Source organism: Syzygium oleosum, unplaced genomic scaffold, assembly GCF_021117445.2.
Source record: "Syzygium oleosum isolate NSW1041296 unplaced genomic scaffold, Sole_v2.1 Sole_v2.03, whole genome shotgun sequence".
Taxonomy (NCBI): Eukaryota; Viridiplantae; Streptophyta; class Magnoliopsida; order Myrtales; family Myrtaceae; genus Syzygium; species Syzygium oleosum.
Window position 1 is genome coordinate 12,357,948 of NW_026607487.1, and position 11,046 is coordinate 12,368,993.

Here is an 11,046-nt window from a genome sequence, read left to right on the forward strand (position 1 = left end):
AAGGAGCTCAGAATTTGACTAATAAGCTTATCTAGTTAGACCCCGAATTCATCTATTTGCTTAAAAGTTTAAGCTATCTTGTTATTGGTGGCTCTGCTAACAATATTTGGGAAATGGCGCAAAAGTTCAGTACCTACTTGATGCCGAGATTCAAAAGAGCTAATTAGTTTGAGATGGGTTTTAACTCAAAATGTCAAACCGTTAATGTTATTTTGTTAGCCAAATAGGTATTTGATTACTCTGTTTTCACTCCACATGTACAGTGCGAGATTCATTTCAACATTCGCACCTCGAATGTGTTTTAAACGACAGATCCGAGAGAGGGAAAACAATTCAATAGGTATACACTCTTGTAATAGAACATAGAATTTAATCGGATCTTGCAATCAAATCAATCAAATCAACACGAAATCGATAGAAATAGACGAAGAACAATAAAAACAAATGAGATTAATGTGGTTCTGTTCAAATGTCGATACTTATTGCACGAAGAAAGTTGGGAACAAATAATTTATTAATAATAGAAGAATCACAGAGTTATAGTCGTTCAAGTGTTTCTCAGCCCTATATTGCACCCAAAGCAAACTCATAAGTATCATCTCACAATCTCTCATAGAGAACTCATAGGAGAGAAAATATGATATTCTTCCTGTTTGCTCTATTGTCTGCGACATCATAGTAGAATACACATGCCCACAATATTCCTAACCAAAATAGAAATCTTTGTTTTAGAAAGCCTGCTCAAACTAGAAACATAATCTTGGCATTTTCCATTGGTGTTTCTTTTATCCCCGAAATTCTTTTTCGAGTTACTCATAATAAGTTGTGTTAATCTCGGGAGATTACTTAAGCTACAGACATGTTGTTTATTTCATAAGACATGGTTTCAATCATCATACCTGAACAATTTTTTTCGCAGCTCGCCGTATGCATATATGGCTTTGGGTCGCGTGTACTTTAATAATTGCTTGATTTCCATGAAATGGGAGAATCGCACGATGTAAAAAAGGGTCAACCAAAATGCTCGTAACGTGGGGTCCAACAAAGAGTATTAAAAATCGGATTTATTTGTTGCAACTTAAAAATAAGTAAAAGTACATTTTGCTTTTCCATCGAAATATACAATATCATTTAAAATTCAAAATATCTTGAAAAATTGTATATAAGAACATACGTAGTCAATATTTATAAATTATGAAATCTACATACATTTCAATTTAAAAAATAAAAAATGCATGAATGATAAAAATGGTTAATACCATGAAAAACCTTAAACCGATACACCTGTGACAAATTTACCAAAAACTAATTTTTTGACCACCAAAAAAATTCAAAACGGGTACATTTGTGACAAATTTACCATATGTAAAATTTTATTAATACCACGAAAAATCACAAATAGATACACTTATGAAAAATGGAGGGTAAAACCCAAAACAGGTACACCCGTCAATTGTCACATGTCATCAAATTTAGAAATTTGACGGTAAAATTTAATGAAAACTAACGAAATGTAAAATTGTCACAGATGTACATATTTTAAATTTTTGGAGATGAAAAAATTAATTCGAAATAAATATGTTATAAATATATCAATTTGAGATTTTTCGGGTGATTGATCCGATAAGAATTGAATTCAGCCTAATATTTCGAAATAAAAGTCAGTCGAAAGTACAGGGAATCATGATTTTTAGTGACCTGTGACTGTGAGGGTGGAGGAGAGAATTTTTTTCAGAATTGGGGATTTGGGAAATCCACATTGATTTAGATGAATGTGTGCTGAGTTGATGATGGCGAAAGAATGAAAAGGCGTGCAATTTGTTTTTGGCAATATCATATAATATTCTTTGCGAGAGGGAATTTCGTGGAAAAGACCTCTTTCCGTCAATTTATTTAATTTGATTTTATATAATTTTATATTTCCTTTGACCAGTCTCGTCACTGTCCGAAACTCCGAAAAGTATAAGATGACGTACGGGGCGGGGCTACTCCCGTTCCTCGTCATCTTGCGTACAGAATTAAAGATACTCCGCAGACGAATAATAATTGTACTGTACATGATGTTGAGTTTTCTTTTCCTGTAATGCGTAACCAAGGGCAAAAAAATAAATAAAAAAAAGCCACAAAAATTTAAAAGAAAGAAAGAAGTAATTTAGAATTCGACTTAATCAAATTGAATCTGTCCTTTCATCCCCGTTTGGAATTGAATTCAAAATGTATTTGGTCGACCTTTTCTAAGTTTTGAAATTTTCAATTTAGAGGATATTGAGATATCAACCCGTCACATATTTATGATATAAACATAACATTATATATATATATATATATATACATGAATTATAATGTGGAGAGAAGTTTAAAAACCGAACACCCATGTCATAATATACGATCGCAATAATGTCCATAAGTTGTTTTTACCCTCTCTTCATGTTAAAGGTTGTTCTATCTTTTCTCGAACCAAAACGTCTTATTAGGAAGTTACCAAACATTACTCATATGCATACTTAATTAAAAATAAGCATCCACCAATCAAAAGAGCGGCCGTAAAAAGTTTCCTTTGACCGAAAAATATAGAAAAATGTGGGCACGATTACAAATTAGGGTTTGAACAATTCTAACTCAAACTCCATCCACTATCTCTCTCGAGTTTCTTTCAACGGTACACGATCCTTAAATTAGAAATCTTCTCCTCGACATTCCTAATCAAGACCCATAACCCATATTATTTGAAAATCATCAAGGAATTCTTTCAGACAAGCAACCAGTGTTTCTTAAACACGTGTTAATCAACCTCAGATCCCAAAGCACCAACTCCCCACCCCTGATGCACGCTTACTCCGAAGTCAAAACTGCCCCTTAAGTTAAGTTGGGATTCATTTGATTAAGATGGCCGCAACTTTACGCCTTTCCTTCCCAACAACTTTTTTAATAAACACAAAACATATTCATTAAGACGTGAGCAGATCTTAAAAAGGCTCCATCTCAATCCTCGTTTAGATTTCGAAATTATCAAAATGTAAATCTTCTAAAGGGTATTAAGAAGATAAAGACAGATGAGTTATTTGGAGTGCGAGGCGTGCGAGCACCAAGATAAGGAACGCATTCATAGAGCCTACCTTATAAGACGAGGATAGGCCACGGAGACTCTTGTAGGAGTGAAAGTTCATTATTTTTTTGATGTGATAACACTCAATCAAACACCAAGGATCTAATGGGCTTTTCGAATAAACTCAAAATATATTCATTCACAACAAAATTAGTACCGAGATTGACAGTATTTATCTAAGGATAGTACATAGGAAATTCCTTTCTGTGTGGAATCCTTCAATGGCTAGCTTAGCTTGGCGTGTCACGGGGGAGAGATGAGAATATGCCCCTTCTTCACAAACGTTTGCATTATTGGGTATATCAAGCTTCCGAAAGGAATCATTTCTCTAGAAAATCAAACAGCCCGCCCCCACGTGGAGCTTTTCAATTTTCATGCACGACTTAGCTGCTCTACCGAACATGGTGCTGGTCCCGATCCATGCCAAAGCCTTTTGTCAAAAGACATCGCCCCATTCTCGAGTCTCTTTCATCGCACATTCTTGACAAAGACCGTAAATCAAGGCAACTCTTTTGGATTGGGATGATACCTTAGAGGTAGAGGCCCTTGACTTTGGATATTCAAAAGCTATCCTTGTGCAGATTAGGGAGAGCGGGGGAAAAAAGGAAAAATGAAAAACAAGGACGAAAGAAACACGAGTTTGGATTGATGGGTACCGTTCCCGGCTATCCGAATCTGATCGGGATAATTTCGCCTCAAACTCGGCTGGAATAGTAAATCTGGGTATTTACGAGTTAAGTTGTTTATAATCTTGAATCTATGACTCCTAAAGTTGACCCTTTTAAAACTGGCGTGTTGGATTTTACAGGTGGTCGACCATTTTCGTGCTTGTTTTGTTAGCTTTCGCTGATAAGTTCACATACACCTTAGCCGTTCTCTCATCTTAAATTCAATTATAAAGAAAAAAAAAAAAAAACCTAAAAGGGGCACTTAAGTCTTCTTGATTCAAACAACTTCAATTAGTTTGAAAAAATTAATCATGCGGCTATATCAATTTAATTGGGGCGATGGATTCTAGTACCTGTAATGTAGACCAAGACCCCTCTTAAACTCGACCAACCGGATGTTTGCACTACTATCCTAAGCCAGGAAAATTGTCCAAAAAGTCCTAAACCTATTGCACTTTTGTCAATTGAGTCTTAAACTTTTTAAGTTTGCCAATTGAGTCCTAAACTTTTACACTTCTTGCCAATTGAATCCATCCGGCTAATTTTGGCCAGAAATCGCTGACATGGACGCCAGGCGGCCACGTGGACATTTTTAAATAATATTTTAATAATTTTCTGAAATTTTTTATGGTTTTTTCTTCTTTTTTTCCTTTTCTCTATTTTTTTTAAGGTTTTAGAGTTGGCTGACGAGGGTCGGTCGGCCGGCCAGCGTTCACGTCAGCGATTTTCAATCAAAATTGGCTGGATGGACTCAGTTGGCAAACTTAAGAGGTTTAGGATTGAATTGGCAAAAATGCAATAGGTTTAGGACTTTTTGGATAATTTTCCCGTCCCAAGCCCAATCTGAAACTCAACATCGAGTGAGTTTTTATTAAGATTCAGCCAAGTCGGGAAATTTGATTAGACCAACCTGTTTCCATCATTGCCTACAATCTGTATTATCTCACTTTTCTTAAATTGGGCTGGTTTTCGATGCATGTGTGCCACGAAGTGTAGTTGTATGAGCAAATTATATCGGACTTTACATATCCTAATTGGGTAATAATGAGGTTTGATAGTTACTGTAGAATAGTATTTTAATAGGGAGATGTGGTGTAGGACGTGCTAGGACACGTTCTTTAAATAGGCTATGCTTATGGTCCATCTCTACTGTACTTGATATTCCGAAATCTTACTGCATCCATTAAAGACTATCTAAGAGAGGAGAAGGAGAGAAAGATCAAGCCTCTTCATTCGTAAGCAACTGTACTTATCATGGCTTGATGAGAAATCTAATTTCGATCGAAACTTAGGTCTTCTTAATCTATATACCATTGATGGATCGCGAAATTTTCTTATGTGTGTATCAAGGCCTCTATATATGGATTTAGAACTCTATTCTTGCTCAATTTTGTAGAGCTTCTAACACAGAAGATTTTGTTTCATATATTGTTTTCCTACTTCCATGTCAGACGGGGTGGGTAAGCATCCTCCTAACTTACAAACCTCGTTTAGACAACTTCAATTACGTGAACATATGATCATCTTTTCTTCCCAATGACTAATTCGTGATGATTTGAGAGGATGACGAACTATGGCACGGAGTTAAAGAGGATGTGCCTCACAAGTCATCGCTGGGTTTGAATAACTCGGAGCATGTCATTAGCTTGATCCACATACATTTCATCTTTATCCCGAGACGACCACGTAAAATTTCTGCTTGGCTCAATAATTGAGGAGGAGGGTCCCTCCATTTGACTTTTCTTGATCCGAGGCGTGGAATTAGGTGGAAATCATTGGGTCGCTCCTTCGCTTTTATTGATTGATGAGCTTTCTTTTTGCTCATACACCATGCTAAAAAGCTGAAGACCTTTTCATATAAACTATAGAAAAAAGCCCTCGTTTATCAATTAACGTGTTTCTCACTGCATAATAGGAGAATCCCGAAAGAAATCACTAGGAATTTTGACGTTGCTAGTTCTTTTTAGGCGATCTTATGAGTCTAAAGAATAAGCCGTCATCGTTTTCGATGAATTGGTTCATCTTTGAGGAGTTAGTTTTGCATTTTTTCAGCCTCCATACTTGACACTAACTGATATGTCTTATTATAGTACAATGTTGACTTGATACGTATGGCCAGGGGAAAGTACCATAAAAGTCCTTTCGGAAGAATTAAATTGGCACAAATACAAAAAGATTTAGGACTAAATTGGTCAAATTGAAAGGTTTATGACTGAATATATCTTAGGACTTTTTTGGTACTTTCCCCGTCTTGCCACCTCCATAAAATAAAAGTTGTGTCAAAAGATTGAATCTTGAGAACGACTAAGTTATAAACACTTTGATGTAGAAAAACCTTCACTCATGGCACGGTCGACACTGATGTGGACAATTTTTGTAATTTTTTAGAAAAATCTTTTGAATCTTTTCTTCGGCAATAAGCGGTGGGAAACATGAAAAAAAGAAAAAAAGAAAAAGGAAAGAAAAGAAAAGGACAAAAAAAGAAACAATTCAGAACATTTTAAAAAATTTGAAAAAATTGGCCGGAATAACTATATTGAAAAATTGTCAAAAGGTTTATGAGAAAATTGATCAAATTAAAAATTTTAGAATGGAATTGGACGCCCTACAATAAATTTATGATTTTTTGGACAATTCTCGTCCCGCACATGTCGTATGAAGAATTCATGATAATACAGATCCTTCCTCTCTTGACTATAATGACTAGTTTTCATGCGCACGCGTGGTTATTTCTCTTCCATTGTATAAAATTATGACAGATTAATAATAAATTTACTAACTTTAAATGAATGGAGAAATAAAACACTTGGCATCGTTTTCTTTTCTTGCTTAGCACTATACGATTTCTTTTTTAGAAAGCAAATATTAAATGATCATTTTGTGGTTCTTTCAATCACTAAAACCAAGCATAGGTTCAAAATTTAAACAAAAGAAAATGAGAGAACAATGAAGTTGGTTGTTGCACTGTAAAGACAATTAGGAAATTTCACAAAGTTTGGTTTTTAATTGAAAATGAGTAGTTAACTTACTTCTTTTTTTTTTATCTTTTTATCCTTTATTTTGGCCAATTTTACGTTCCTCTCTTCAAAATATATTGCATTAGAATATTAGAGTAATTTATGGATAAGGGTTAACTAGGAAGATTAAAGCGAGATAAAAGCCGATTCCGACTTTTTACATAAAAGGTTGACACTCACGTTTTCCATACACAATTATATAAGTAGAAGTATGTAAAATAATGCTGCGATTATTAGAAAGTCACAACAATTGTTTATTTACCGAGTGATCGCTATAGATATATGAGCTTTTATTATAGTATTTGAGATGTGATATAATGCTTTCTACACAAGCATTATTCGAATAGACATGTTCACTTATTAATGGAATGAATCTACTTTTTTTTTCAATTATTTTTCATGCACCGTCTGTACCCAAGGAAAACCCTAAAATTTTACCAAATGTCGAAATAATTCAATCATTTTATGTGTGGATTTCACTTGTTAATCATCCCATTATTCAACAAAACGATCTTGGCTAGACTTTTTAAGATACCTAACATCTGTCGAATGCATGTCAAGTTGGGACACAGCATCTCAGCTACCTGCTACCAAGGCCGTACGTTAAATTAATGGAAACATTGACTATCCATGCATTCACACACACACACCCACACACAAACGAAGGAGGACTTGATTTTCCGGGATGTTTGGCACTGGACAGTGAATCTTGACATCCACATTCCAACCTGTATGCCATTCTCAAAGTCCTCAGCAAATATAGAAAGAATAGCATAACATATGACTCGAAAATAGCATACAATATAGTGCAATATTCCATGGTTAAGACCCGTCTTTATGAAACGAGCGAGAAATTCATGAGAAAGCCCCCCCTTCTTCTGGGTACAAATTTAAAACGACCGACGAGGCGACGACCCTTGCGTGCGACTCGGTCTCGGTCTTCAACTCATTAAAGCAAAAGCTAGAGAAAATTGGTCGGGGAGAGGGAGAGAGAGAGAGAGAGAGAGAGAGAATTTGTGAAAATGACGCGAGTTGAAGGGCGAGAAAAAGTCTGCAAAATAATGCAAGCGAGGAGAGCGGGGGGAGTCAAACATCCGCGCCTAAAGCCATGATTTGACCGTGATTACGGACTTGCGGGGGGGTTTCCTCCAGCCCTCTTGTGACGAAGCCAAGCGATGGATTGATAATTTAAGAGTGATTAAGTCAAGATCAAGAATGATTTGGTGCGCGATCGCATGTGGCTGAAAACAATAAGATAATGGCAAATGAGTGGAAGAGAAGAGCGACAGAGACCGAGGTTAGTGGAGGGAGAGGAAGTCTCTCGTTCTCTTCTGCATGGAAATCATGCACCAAAGACAAAAAGTAGACAGAGACGGAAAGAGAGAGATGGCATTTTATTATCGTATTTTATCGTGCATGGACTAAGTAGCATGAAATGTGGACTTTTCATGTCAATCTTAGGGTTTTCTTTTTTAAATAATACAAAGATGAACATTCTCTGAAAGCATGGCCTTCACACTCTAGTTCACGGAATATAAATATCATATATATATGAATGATGATTGATATGGGGGTGGGTCCTGCCTCTTTTGACTATTCTTTGCCCCCCGCCCGGACCTTTCTTTGATTGGAATTAGGTTGATTTGAACATTTGAAAAAGGTCGATCGTGTTCTGTTCCTTCGTCCGAAACGGTAGATGATTCCTCGTTGCATTTGCAATTTGCCCGCACGTAATCAGCCATGCGAGGCCAGATCTTTTGGCTTAGTGTATGTGATTTTGTGAGTTGATGTGCGGGGTGTCGCGTTTAGGGCCTGACACGTGCGCAATAAATTCCGGCTACCAAATGCGTACACATGGGGGACACGATCTTCTAGAAAAAGGACGAGGGAGGGGGGGCCAAAATCAATGTTAGGTAACTTTTGAATCTCCTGCATTTCTGGGTTTTCCCAAAGTTTTGGTTAAACCCTAAAGGCCGCTTAAATTATTGTTGTGTTGTACGAGAATTTAAAGGGTTTACGTTCGAGCAGGTGAAATGTTTGTGTTTGGTCACGGTGTCGTCACGGAAGATCATCAACTCGTTGCACGTGGAACCGTAAGCGTTCATGGAATCGCTTCATTAGATGGGATATTTCCTGATGAATTCGTTCCTAATAAGATTGATAATAAATTTAATGTTTTACGAATGCCCATCAGCTTAAAATATTTAAAAATCAAACTACACCTCCATTTAAACAAACGGCGGTATTCAAGTAGTTATACAAATGGTGCTAGAGCCATGGAACATCATGTTGTGAAGACACATGGTGAACGCATTCCATGTTTATAAAAGATCAAGAGCTCTAAAGAGCCCACTGGATTTCTGATGGATTTTCTTTGTGAAGATGGGCCGTCCATGATGGGCTAACCCAGCCCATGAAAGAAAATAACTGTACTTGGCAGTTATTGTCTAGAAACAAATAAGGTGAAAACACACGTAAGAATGTGTGTGCGAGTTGCATTTTTCATGATCAGAAAACTCATTCTCACTAAAGGACAAAGAAGAAGGGGCTTTGTTCAACAATTCAAAAATTGTTCTCTCTCTCGAGGCTGTGATAAGTGCATTTAATCTGTGGCAAAGAGGTATGTTCGTTTATGTGATATACTTCGAACGATCAGCGATTCAAGTATAGAATGGACACGTTTTTCCGCAATTTTTGTATTATGTTTTAGGAATCTGTTTCCGTCATTGGTATCAGAGCATGTGTTCTTGTTTCCTGATCGTTGCAAGTGTGCATAACACGGAATATTGGCCGGAATTCGTGAAACGGCGCCGACGAACGTTCGGGTACGAAAACCGACACCGACCGTACTGTTCGGGATCGTTTCTCAAAATTCTGTGCGATAAATTTTATTTTTGAAGGCATAGGGTCGTAGTGCTCGTCGATACGAGCAAAATGACGGGTAGCACTCCGCCAGGGGGCGCCGCACGCGCCCACACGCGCCGCCGCAAGTGGCGGTCTCGCCGGCACGTGCGTGGCGGTTCCTCCCCGCGCGCGTGCACCGCACGCGCCATGAGGGCGTGTGCGGCGTGGCTGACGTCACGGTGACGTCAGCCATGCGGTTGCCCAACCGGGTTTTTCCGGACCCGACCCGACCCGGATCCAACTTGACCCGATAGTCCACCCGACCCGTAGACTTGACCCGTTGACCATTGACCGACGTTGACCTGCGTTGACCACCGTTGACCGGCGTTGACCACCGTTGACCCCAAAAAAAAAAAAAAAAGGGCAGAAGGGGTAGAATGTGTTTCTTGAAATGTTGTACCTTGGATTATGAGTAATCCTTTCATTTTTTCTGCATTTGTTGCAGGAATAATGGTACGAAGATATCGAACCCCTATTATCCCTAGAACGGCGGCTCAAAAGAAGAAGCTTGAGAAACTAATAATCAAGCTGGCTCTTTACCGGTGGGATGCTGATGATGACATGATGACACACATCATCAAGGTCAACCAAATGATACAAGATATCATTTGGAACGGTTTCGTAATGCCAAGGTATGTGATGGTCGGAGCCCTCAAATGCACCATTCCTGATGAGTTGGGAAGAATGATTGATAGGGTTTGAGACGCCTTAGAAGGTCCGAGCTATAAGATGATTGTGGAGCAATTTATGATAGAGTACATACGGGTCGGGGCAAGGAGGACGTCAACCCTTGCATTGAATCGGTTTCGGCGCAATACGTTGCCCGAATCTAGGGGTTTTCCGGGTGCCTCCATTTGGATGCCAAAGAAAATAGAATTTCCTGAGGTTTTTCATGAGTCATTTCCGGTTTATAGTAAGCAGATCACCACCTGATTGTGTTTATCTATTTTTTCATAAGCTCTTATGGATATGTTCAATATAGGTTGGTGTTAAATATCTTGGGTGGATGGTTCTTTTTATGTTGGTGTTTATGTTTATTTCCTACGATGGATTTGTTCCTCATGTAAATAGTTCTATAATGAATAGATGTTGACGGATATTTTCTGTTATGAATAGTTTATGGTGCTATTATATTATAATATCTGTTTTATTAATATTATCTGGTTGAGTGGGAGTCCTAAAAGTTTTAGTAACTTTAAAGAACGTAATTTTACCTTAATGATTACATTAACGGTAATTTCACATTAGGTTTTTGATGATGATTGGGAACACAGTGAACTTTTGAATCTAAAGCCTATGTGAAATTATTCATTAATATAATCAGTTTGTGTAAAATTGATGCATAAATGAG